Here is a 12662-nt window from a genome sequence, read left to right on the forward strand (position 1 = left end):
GGTAGGGAAACAAGCCCTCAAAGGTAAGAAAGTTTGGGATCACTTTCATAAACATTGAGCAATCGAAACCAAGATGATATGAGGGAGAAAAAAATAGGAAAGAAAGAAAGAAGGAAAGAAAGAAAGAAAGAAAGAGAGAGAGAGAGAAAGAAAGAAAGAAAGAAAGAAAGAAAGGAAGGAAGAAAGAAAGAAAGGAAGAAAGAAAGAAAGAAAGAATAGGGACATAGGGACGGCGATTATCAAGGAAGGGGAAAACATTTGGACAGAACGTTGAAGAGAACCAAAGACTTAAAATCAAAAAAGAAAGAATATATATTAAATATGCTGAGATATATCCACTGAGAGCAAGATAAAGCAATTTATTTCAATAAATGCCAGGAATAGAAAGTATACTATGCCTTGAATAGGGTACCATAAGAAAAGCAGTTTATCAGAAAGCCATCCTTGCTGGCTTTTTTCCTTATTATCTCTTAGAACACAGTAGTTGGTACTTAACAATTTGAGTATAAACATGCTTCAGAAATGATGCTCCCCATAAATAGCTAATAGTTCTCATCTAGGGTGGTGGAAGACACAGAATCTTCAATGTTTTTATTACGTTCTGGTTTTTAAGTACATGTACGCGCTGTCTGTTACAATAAAAAAAAAATGGTATATTCTAACTTGAATCAGGAGATTTGATTCATTTGTGTGGTAAGTAGGTTCCAGGTTAAAGCTGCTTGTCATCTTTACAAATATTATTTCATGTGATTTTTTCTTCCTAACATGAGAGTACTTTGATAATAGTCAACTTTTGTTTTTAGATCCTAAGAGGAAAGAGAAAAATCAAGTCTCACATGACTAATTACACATTTTTGTCATATTTGTGAATTCTGAGTTTTCCTACATTAAAGATATTTTATTGGATTTTGGTGCTCATTTATTAAATATTGAGAAGAAAGTTTTCCTGGTTGATAAAGATAATTCTAATTTAGGGGTTGAAAGTAAATTTGCAATATTTTGTGATCACTTTATAAATGGTGGAGCGATAGCACAGCGGTAGGGCGTTTTCCTTGCACGCAGCCAACATGGCCGACCCGAGTTCGATTCCTCCGCCCCTCTCGGAGAGCCCGGCAAGCTACCGAGAGTATTCGATATGCCAGACACAGTAACAACAAAGTCTCCAATGGAGACGTTACTGGGCCCGCTCGAGCAAATCGATGAACAACGGGAGGGCCTTTACTTACTTACTTTACTTTATAAATGGTCTTTTCTGTTTCTTGTGTGATCAAGTGAAATCCTCTGCTATGTTTTACACGTGTTGTTTGCTGGTTAATATTCAAAGGTACAGATGAGAATAATTTTTTTGTATTTTCAAAGTTTCTTTCTATATTTTACTCATTTAAAACATTTCTTGTCTATGAAATTCAATCATGTTTATTCCTATTTTCTTTTTTTTCATGTTTATTTTCCTATTTACCATGTACTTACTGGTAAATCCTTCTCTTTAATGGACTGGTTAAGTGTGCACTCAAAAATCACCTTCTATTCCATTTTTTGGCAAGCAGTTTTTTCTACAATAGAATACCGTCCTCATATGGTATACGTGGAACAATTTATTAATAACCTTATTGGACTGTTTTATTTGCTTTTTTTGGGTACCCCATCTACTGTTATTCAAGGCTTAGTCTTGGGTCTGTTCTCCAAAACATACTGTACTATGCTGCTTGCTTCAGAGTCCAGATTTCATTAATATCTATATACTTCTTTTTCAGTTCTGTGATACTTATTTTTCATGATATTTTCTTTACACTTCCTCCTATGTAAATCACATGAGATAGAAAAATTATATTCGTGTATGCATTATTATTCTTATTGTTATATGTACCTACATTGTTGATAAACAACTTAAGACACAGAATTTAAATAAAGTTTTCCTTCTAAAAATATTTCTTGGGAAAAACTCAAGTAGTCATTTTTGAAGTGGATCAAAAATCAGGGTAACCTTCAATGCATCAACAAGATTAAGTCGTATGTGAACCGTAAGTAACAGGTACTCATGGCACAAGTCAAATGGAAACCTGATGATTACAGTAATAATAGTTGTAAAGACCCCAAATGCCTATATTAATGTAAGGTATCTTCCTTCTGGTTTCTGGCCTTGTAGTGATCATGCAGGGTCCTGACCAAAAGTCCACATACTTTAGGTTGCTTAACCTGGAAATTCATAAGGGACAGAGAGAGATAGTACTGGAGGGGATAAGGCACTTGCCTTGTACAGAGCCAATTCAGTTGAATCTCTGTCACAGCATACACTCTCCTGAATGTTTTAAGGGGTCACTCCCGAGTGTAGAGCCAGGAAAAGCCCAAGATCACTGTCAGTTATTGGTCCAAACTCTATACCACCCCACGCCCAATAAGAATTATTGGAATATATGAAATCTCCTTGCCTTCTCTGGGCCTCAGGTTTCTTTTTGTTGAGAAAATGTTACCCATTCTCTTAGACTTCCTAGTTTGAAAAAGCTTCCATTCTAAGAAATAGCATATGAGTTAATAGGATAGCAAGATACAGGCATTACTAAGGTAAGGAGAATGTATCTGTAAGCAAGAAATCCAGGTACAGACACCATCACCTGGCTCTTCTACAGTTCTCTGTACACTTTGGGATCATGATACCAAATACACAAAGTGCCAAAAGTTTCCAGGCTTTGAATCACCCCAAATTGTTGGAATTTTGGAAACTCAGTTGACTGTTGATACTAGAAGCATCTCGATGGCTTAAATTTTAAGTTCATATTGTTCCTCTCAGCGTTGAAGGAGATTATTAGTCTCACAGATTTTGTTCATCACCCTCTTGTTCCTTACAGAAAATTTTCAAAATCCATCTGTATTGGGAACTGCACATGCTCTGCATCTTTCCCTTCCCGTGGTGAACGATGCAGCTTCCCTAACAGGAAGTGTCTGCAACTACTCCAGAGAATCTGCTCCAGCTGGTAGTTCTGCTTGGCTCCTGCCCTCAGCCACTGGCACCTCTTTCCATCCACTGATGTGTAGTGCCTTTCTTTACCAACATTTCAGCACAACAATGCTATCTGGTGTGTTTCACCAGAGTCATGTATCCACCTCAGCTCCTTCCTACCGGAGTGTTTTGGAATGGGATATTGCAGGAAGTGCTGAAGAGAAGTCTTCCATGGGAGACTTTTCTGTGACTGTTCTTGCCCAAGACAACGCTGTCTTTTCCATGTCTATGGCAGCTCGCTATGAGAAAATCCTAGATACCAAGAACACGGTGTCTGTGTACCCATCACTTTCTGCCAGTCTTGCTGAGAGAACACCATCTCTGGTTCCACATCAGAGTCAAAGCCTGTCACTTCCCTACCAGGAAGGAAGCCAGGTGTATTCCTATCATCAAGGAATTCTGGGAACTTTCCTTTCTGGCCTGCAGTCCCATGACTCCATATCATACATAGGGTAAAAGGGCTCTGCCCCACAAACTTACAGCAACTCATCGCGAGAAATGGTTATGTTTCTCAAGGAGGTCCAGCCCCCAAATAACCAACCACCAGCCTTCTCCTCTGGAATCGACTTCTCTCTGTCTGCTCAACCCATCACAGAATCGAGTTATCAAGTTGAGTACACTAAGAGAAGGGAAAGAAATTTAAACAATTCGGGTCAAAAGAGAGGAAAACTTTCCATAGTTAGGTGGTATTTAATTACACTGAGATTTTTAAATTTTAAAAAAACTCAGTTCATGTTTACTCCCCTCACTCATTTTACAGCATGTTATTTTCACACTCAACATAAGAGCTCCTAATGGAGATTGGAAGGTATGATAGTATAATGGACTTCTAGCTTTCATATCATGAAACTTTAGGAGCACACAAAAGGATGCCACATTTTTCCCTAGTTTTTTCATATATTTTTTAATTTTTATTAGTTAAACATCATGAGGCACAGTCGTAGACTTACAAAACATTGTGCTTGGATTTCATTTATACAATGATGGAGTACCTATCGCTCCACCAGTGCCCATTCTCCACCACCACGGATCCCATTAATCCTCAGACCAATACCCCCCATCCCACCCAGCCTCTGTGGCAGAGAATGCCACATTTTTCACTGTTCTATGTCAGCAGTCCTCCAGAATTACCACACTAAAAGTAAAATACATGTCTTAAACTAGTATTTTTTTATTTTTTACGAAGTTACAGAACACTTATTGTAATGGTACCACTTTAACTTTCCCTTCCGTTAATGAACAGCAAGGTTCTGAATAAACTTGTGGTTCAGAGATTCTGTCTCAAATCATCAAACCTAGCATCTGTACTTCAGAACAAATATCATGCTGAAGTAAAGCTTCATTCATACTCTTATTCTATGATATTAACGTCCTTTTATTTTTCCATAATAGTGAATAAATTGAGAGTAAAATATATTACAATGTTAAGCTCTGTATGGCACTCATTAGTTTAAAAATCTCTAATTTTTTTTTAAAAAAAGCTTTTGTTTGGAGGAGGTTGAATCTGTGTCATAGCCCAAAGTGCTCAGGGATTACTCCTGGGTCTTTGCTAGGGATTACTGCTGATGATGCTTAGGAGATCATACGTGATATGAAAGATCAAACAGAGGTCAGCTATGCGCAGGGCCAGTGCCTTACCAAATGGACTATCCTTCTGTCCCATGTCTCTTAGTTTTAAATGCAGTTTACAAAGAAACTCTTTCAAATACAAATAAAACCAAAAACAGCAGCAACACATGACAAACAGGAAGAACTACAACATTTACCTCCAATCCTTGAGCACAGGGCCTTGTCCATTATCCGTAGAATACCCAGTAACAATGCCTTGCCTATTGCTGGTAGGTGCACAGTTGTTGCAAATATATGTTAACAGGAACATATATTTAATTAACTCTGCTTGGTACAAGTAACTACTTTGTTGTAAATGGGGAGAAAAGAACGCAGTTTCTGACTGACCTGAGACTAACCAGTTAATAGATTTTCCCAGGAAAGGGTACTTGACTGGCTGGGAACAGAAAAACGTGAAAAGTGTTTTGCTACCTTTAATGTATGGCTGGAGGAAATTGATCCCAGCAATCTCTTAAAAATAACAAGCTTCAACTCTCGAAGGAATGCTGTATTCACTGAGGAAAGAATGTTGGGAGAAAAGTCTGAAATGATGGGAAAAGAGACAATAAGTGCAAAAGGAAGGGCTTGAAATTTGGGTTCCTCTGAAAACAAAGCTTGAAACAACAAGCTCTGGTGGGAACATGATCTACTGCGAATGGGATCTGAGGAGGAAAAGAGTGATATCAGCGATGTGAACAAGGGAAATCCAAGTTAAGGAAGACTTAGCTAGCTGACTACCCCATGGGCAACATGGTTCCATGATGACCAGAAATTACCAATTAATTTATTTTAATTTTCTTTCTTTTATATGATCAATTACAACAAGTATTCTGTGTCTTCTTCAAACAGAATTTGGAGTATTCATTTCATTCTCAATATTCTGTTCATTGTTGTAAGCATCTTTAACAACTGCTGGATAACAGAATTATTTGATCAGACTTATTTTTTACTTTAATGTTTAGTTGAGATTACTGAATATTAGGTCTAAAGTGAAGTTTGTTTTGTTTGGTAGAATTAAAGTAGCGAGGAGTAGGGATGGAATTAGAGTTTATGGGGTACCACATTCAGTTCCGAATAAAACAAGTAAAGGACAGTGTCCCAAATAGACTTTTGAAAAAGATGTTCATCTCCATTTAACCTGTAAATTCAGCATTTTCTATATTTAATTAAAAATGAAAGAATGTTCCGATATTTGGTCTTTTAAAGACATTCCAGATTGGTTAAGGAAACAAACACTGCATATGAAATCATAACAACGTAACCATAAAAACCTGATTACTACTTAAATTTCCAAGAATGTCAGTGCTAAGAATTATTTCCCTGGATCTCCTTAGTGTACATGATAGTCATATGAATACACCTGTGTGGATATATCACTGGTTTCTAATTTAGAGAATAGATATATAGTGATTAGATCACATAGCTGAGTCTGATCTCAACTTTTCTACACACTCCCATGCCCCACACACCCAAAGACTTGTACTAATTCTTATAGATCTATGACTTTTCCTCCTCCCCTCTCCCAGAGTCTTTTAAAATTTCTTTTCAAGTACGAATGTAATGCGCTTTCGAAAATATTGAGTTAACCTTAATTGTTGTCATTTAGCTTTTATATAGAGAACCAAGAAAATCTTATTAAAAGTGTATTTTTGTATTCTTTGAAAATGGTAATAAGAACATTATCCTTGAGTCCCTCAATAGACATTATATAAAGAATTTTGTGAGGAATTCCCTGTACAAATCAATACTCAAAGAAATAAATGACTTCTCTGAATGAGAATGAACTGGGACATTTCAAAGTATCAATCAGTGAATCAAAGATGAATCATAGCATCATATAGCTAAAAATGATCTTGATGTAATCTAGTGAACACCATTACATTTTTTTCTTATACCAGATTGTAGCACTTTGAATTTTTTTAATTATTATCCATTTATTTTTATCAGTGAAACACCATGAGGTACAGTTGCAGACTTACATACCTTTGTACTTGGGTTTCAGTTATACAAGTATCAAGTACCCATCCCTCCACCAGTGCCCATTCTCCACCACCAAGGAACCCAGTGACCCTCCCACCCCCCAACTCCCCCACTCGGCCCCAACTCAGGGCATACCCTTTTGATTTTCCTTTACTTTAGGGTGCTGTGGTCAATAATGGAGGTCAATATCATTACATTTTCAAAGAACAAAATAGACTCTAGATGTTCAAGACACTGCTAGTCTCCTGGGCTTCTTCCCAGCATGTACCCTGCTCCACGCCCGCCCTTTGGAAATAAGCTGGGAAGGAAAACTGGATGTTCGTTTCCTCACACTGACCTGAAAGACTCTTGCTGATTCTCAGCCACATCAACTATTTCATTTGTTTACTGATATCACCTCCTGTCTTTTATTTTTTTTAAAAAATATTTAATTTGTTTCTTGAATAGAAAGAAAAAAACTAAATGGACTAATAAAACAAAAGCAAAATCAAAACTTTATACTCTGACATCAGAATTGTCCTTACAATAGGGGAAGTAAATGACTGAAATGGGTCGGGGAGTGTTGTTAGTTGGTTGTGGACAGTAGTTGGATATTTGACAGTGCATGGAGCATGAAGACACAGTTGCTGAGATGAGGAAGTCTGTACTTGAAGCGAATACACTTTGTAAACTAGTCATCACAATTATATGTCCATATTAAATTTATCTACATATGCTTTGTGCCTCCCTTGCATTTATGTGTTATGCATGCCTTTATCCTGGGCTCAGAAATGCATCTGAGGGCATTTGGAAAATTAGTTGAGGCCCATGTAGGGGGAGAGAATTAGTAAATAATTGGAGGAGGAAGAAATATGAGTTGGAGCTTACGAGATGTGTAAGAGGAATATATAGATATGTTTGTGTGTGTAAATACACATATATATGCATAAATATATATATGGGCGGGAGTGATAGCATAGTGGAAAAGTTTGCCTTGCACGCTCAACCTGGGTTTGATTCCTAGGCTCCTCTCAGAGAGCCCGGCAAGCTACTGAGAGTAACCCTCCCGCATGGCAAAGCCTGGCAAGCTACATGTGACGTGTTTGATATCCTAAGAACAGTAACAACAAGTCTCACCATAGAGACGTTTCTGGTGTCCCCTCAAGCAAATAGGTGAACAATGGGAGGACAGTGCTATAGTGCTATGGTTAATTTAAACGTTGTTTATGCAAAATATGAAAGAATTAAATAAATATTCTATAAAGCTGATTACACCTATTAAATTAATGTAACTTTAAATAGTGTTCAGAAATGAAGTTGAAGAATTTTAAGGCTATAGAAAGATATTGACAATATATCAAGAAACACATGGATCTTTGAGGAGCAAGAACACGTAGCTGTTGTCCTTCCTTTAGATTATTTTTTTTGCTTTTATAGAAGACGGTTTCCCTGAGTTTTTGTTAATAGCTTCCGTTTTTTAGAAAGCATCATAATAAATTATATTATTTAAAAATAAATAAGTTGGGTTTGTAAGTGGATTCTGTATGTTTGGAACCTGGGATGTATTTTCCTATGTAAGCTACATTAAACATGATATTTATAACAGAAATACCATCTGCAGAACTATTCACAATAGCCAGAAGAAACTATGGTATGCCTACACAATTGAATACTACGCAGTTGGCATGAAAATCACATCATGAAATTTTCTTATAAATGGATGTACAGGCAAGAATATCATGCCCAATGAAATCAGTCACAAGGAAAGGGGTATAGTGATAGGATTACCCCTTTTTTGGATGTAATAAACCAGAATATGAGAATAATACCCAAGGATAGCAGAAACACAGGCCAGGAGACTTGGTCAATCTTTGGACGCTTGCCACAAGTGCTGAAGGTGGGCATTTGGAATAAAGAAGGGACCGTTATGACAATGATAGTTGGAAGTGATTACTCTGGGTGAACTGATTGCTGAAAGTAGGTTAAGGAATAAACGTGAGAACCTCTCAATATCTGTATTACAATCCATAATGCCCAAGGGATGAGAGAGAGAGATAAAGAGAGAGAAAGAGGTGCCTGCCACAGTGTAGAGACAGCAGGCTGTCAGGGGGGGAGGGCTTTGAGGTTGGGAGAGGGAGTGGTGGGAGAGAAACTGGGGACATTAGCAATGGAACTGTATACTAGTGGAGGTTGGGTGTTGAAATATCCTATGAATGAAACTGAATCATGAAAAGCTTTGTAATGTGTGTCTCCTGCAGATTCAATACAAAAACATGATATTTAGTTTCTACCGTCATGACTAATCTATGAGTTTGCTGAAATTTATTTTTATCACCTTGGCTGGTCTCATTACATGGGTGCCTGTGTGGTAAAATAGTTTTTATTTTATATAGACTGAAGATACAAAACTAATAGGGTTGGGACTTATGGTGGAAGGGGAGAAGAGCACAAAAACCCTGTTGACCACAGCTCAGCAGGGTCAGCTAGCTTTCGTGATGACAGAACTCCTTCACTGATTTCCTCTTTTTAATGTGGAAAAATGAAAAGACTTTGCAGGCTGTCAAGGGGTTGTCCCCTCCAGTTCACACTATTTTCTTTTCGATCAGAATTGTTTAAAGATTATTTGAAAAATTTGGAGCTTAATGATTTGTTCTCATATATTTCCACTACATGGTGTCAGTGGGCATTGATCCAGGAAGGCCAGTATGAAAAAGTTGAGTTGTATGTCTTAACCACCAATGCCAACACTACAGTAAGTATGGAACCCAAAGTACAATAGTTAAACTTCAAAATGTGTTTGTCAAGGAAATAGGCGGGAATGCAGGGTGAAATGTGTCATTTGTTGGTGGAGGGTTGCAGACACTGGTGGTGTAATTAGTATTGGAATATTGTATGACAAAACTCCATTATAAATGATTTTGAAAATCAAAATTGCCTAAATTTAAAAAAAGAGAAGTCAACTTATGTCTATATTTCAAGAAAGCTTGTCTTAGCAAATTTTGGCAGGGAGACCATACTTGGTAGAGAGAGGGAGAAAGAAAGGGACAGTTGACAGTTGGGAAGAGAAGCCTGGATATCATGGAAGAGATGAAAGCTGATCTTAGAAGATTTGGAGCCATCAGAGGTTAGAGAGTTAAATGGTGAGACCATTGCAGTTTAGATAGTTAAATAGAGAGATTGGTTTCAGTCATCAGCAGTGTATACATAGAGAGAGTTCAAAGACCTCACAGATATTCAGGCTATAATAACTAACAAGGGAAGCGTTTTTTTCCTGAAGCACTTTTTTTCCTGAAGTAAGGATAATATTTTGCCAGGAAGAATGATAAAAAGTTGGTTCTCTTTCACAGATTAATACATTAGAGATGAAAACTTTTATACAAAGGAATCTATCATCTTGTCCTGTTGCTCTGTTTTCTTGTCATCATTCCATTCTCCCCCACAACCCTACCTAATCAGGGCTCTCGACATTTCTCAGCAGTGTCACCACTTAGCCCCAGAGCATGTGTTAACTGCTGGTAGCTCACAGCCCTCATGTTTGCCCCCCATCCAAGCCAGAGCCATCCTTCTGAAACCAAGGATATTTGCTGAAAGCCCGTTCTTCCTTGAAGTGGCAGTCATGGTTTACCTCTTCTTAATCATTTTGTTTACAAATTTAGATGAATGTCACTATAATAGTGACAGGGATTTTCCAAACTAAGAAAAGCATAAACATTTCCCTTTCCCCGAAGAAATTTGGGCTAGTTATTTTCTATCCACTGCTAATAATATGTGATAATTAGGAAACAGAACTGAAGTAAAAACAGGTACATTTATCAATTTGGTGCCATGAGTAGTCAGTCTGAGTGTAAGTATATATTTCTAGAAAAAAAAGCAGAAGAAAAGGAGTTGGTTGCTAGCAAAGAATGCCAAATCTCTGCCAAGAACTCCTTTGAAAATAAGAATTGTGACTATGGACGGAACATAATTGCCACTCAATGCCTCTTTTGTAGACCACAACACCCAAAAGGAGAGAGAGAACAAAAGGGAATGCCCTGCCACAGTGGCAGGGTGGAAATGGGGGGATTGGTGTGGGAGGAATACTGGAATCCACGGTGGTGGAAAATGGGCACTGGTGGAGGAATGGGCATTTGATCAATGTATAATCGAAACCCAAGAACAAAAATTTGTAAATGTAGATCTATACCTCATGGTGTTTCACTAATAAAAATTTTAAAAAAATAAAATAAAATAAAAATTGTTTTGTCTGCCAGAGATCAGCAGATGGGAACCTGAGTGAAGGTAAAAGATTAAATTAAGATTAAATTGGTTGACTTTTATTTTTCCTTGAGTACATTAATTTGATTTTGGAGTCAATTTATATGACAGTACATCAAGACACAGAAATTTTAACACTTCTCTTGTTTAAAAGTATAGTGATACACCATATCTGTATCTGACATTATTTTTATTTCTGATAGTTTGACACAAAAGATACGTCAAAATCATAGATAAATGTAAATTATTTAAATAGTTTATGATTATTTAAAATTACTTTATAGAATTACATTATAGAATTTCATAAATTTTCGGATTATGCAGAGTCAATGTGCATGTATCATATTACACTCACTACTGAAAGGCCTACTCTGTCATTCACCATTGTTCAGTTTTTCCACTTTGATTACACCTTTCCATCTGGAAACTAAATAGTCTCATAGTTCTAAAGTTTGTTTTTTTTTTTGCTTTGAAAAATCAGAATTATGCAATTTTCAACATTGGATGAAACTAGAGGATATCATGCATGAAAAGTTAGCCTTAAGGAAAGGAACAGATACAGAGATATTTTTCTCATACGTGGATTTTAAAGACACACAGCAAGGTAGCAACAAAGGTTCAAGAACAATGTAAGGGGAGAACTGATCCACACAATTGAGTCAGGGGATTGGGAGTGAGGGATACTGGGGTTTTGGGGGGAGAGGGAGGGTTTATTCTTTGAGAGAATGAGGAGTGTCATGTTGGAATTATGTGTATGAGAAACCATTATTAATTGAATTATACATCATAGAATATAAATAATGTTTTAGACGTTTGTCTGTCTCATTTTATTCTATTAATTAGATTTCTCCATATGCCACATATGCATGAACTTGTCGGATACCTACCTTTCTCTGCCTGGTTTATGTCACTAAACATAATATCCTCATGTTATCCATTTTTATACAAATAATAAGAAGATTTCACTTCATACAACTGAGTAGTATTCCATTCCTTTGCCACGTTTCATTTTCAAAATTTGTGGTTTAAAAGATACAAATATTGGTTTTAACAATGCTCTGATGTTTTAAAATTTTTAGTTTAGGGAAGCAAAATAGATTTTACTGAAAACCACTTAGAAACTTGTGAAACAGGTGTAGGGTGGAATGGAATATATGTTCAAGCAAGAACAGTCATTTAACAAAACAAGCAAAGAGAGACATAGAGAAAGGAAGCACGGTATTTCTTCAAGGGAGAACACAAGCTTGAGGACCAAGCCCACTCTGGTAGTTTAGGAATAAGAACTTGGAGTGGTATGAACTTAACTTGTGCACTTTAGGGGAGAACCTGAGTGAAACTATTAGAAGTACATTCAGGAGCATGATAAACTGGAGTCTGCACTTGGAGTGAGGAGGGTAGAGAGTTCTTTGGGGAGATCCGGACTATGGAGAACAGTAATATTATAACATTAATGATAGTATCGTACAGTGGGATTCCAATAAAATCTTTAACAGTGGCGTCAGATATGATAACATTCTTAGGTATTTGGATTTCCTGTGGAAACAACGGGAAAGCTGAGTTTATGCACTGGATGCCTCAGTCTGAAACAAGGTCAACAAGTTATGAATGAAAAATTTCAAGTTAGATGGATCAAGTATTCTGATCCCACTGGAAGGATAGCTTTCGGGTGGACAATTTCTACTGATGACCTGATGTAGATTCTGATCCTGGGATATGTAACAGAAAGGAGGTAGTGACAGGTATCCTCAGAAGTGAAGCCTCTGAGACAGAATTCATTCATGCCAACTTATGGGTTATCAATGTTTGCTCATGGCTGCTACCCTTATAACATGCCATTCAATGG

The sequence above is a fragment of the Sorex fumeus genome, unplaced genomic scaffold (genome assembly GCF_029834395.1).
Source record: "Sorex fumeus unplaced genomic scaffold, SorFum_2.1 ptg000032l, whole genome shotgun sequence".
Taxonomy (NCBI): domain Eukaryota; kingdom Metazoa; phylum Chordata; class Mammalia; order Eulipotyphla; family Soricidae; genus Sorex; species Sorex fumeus.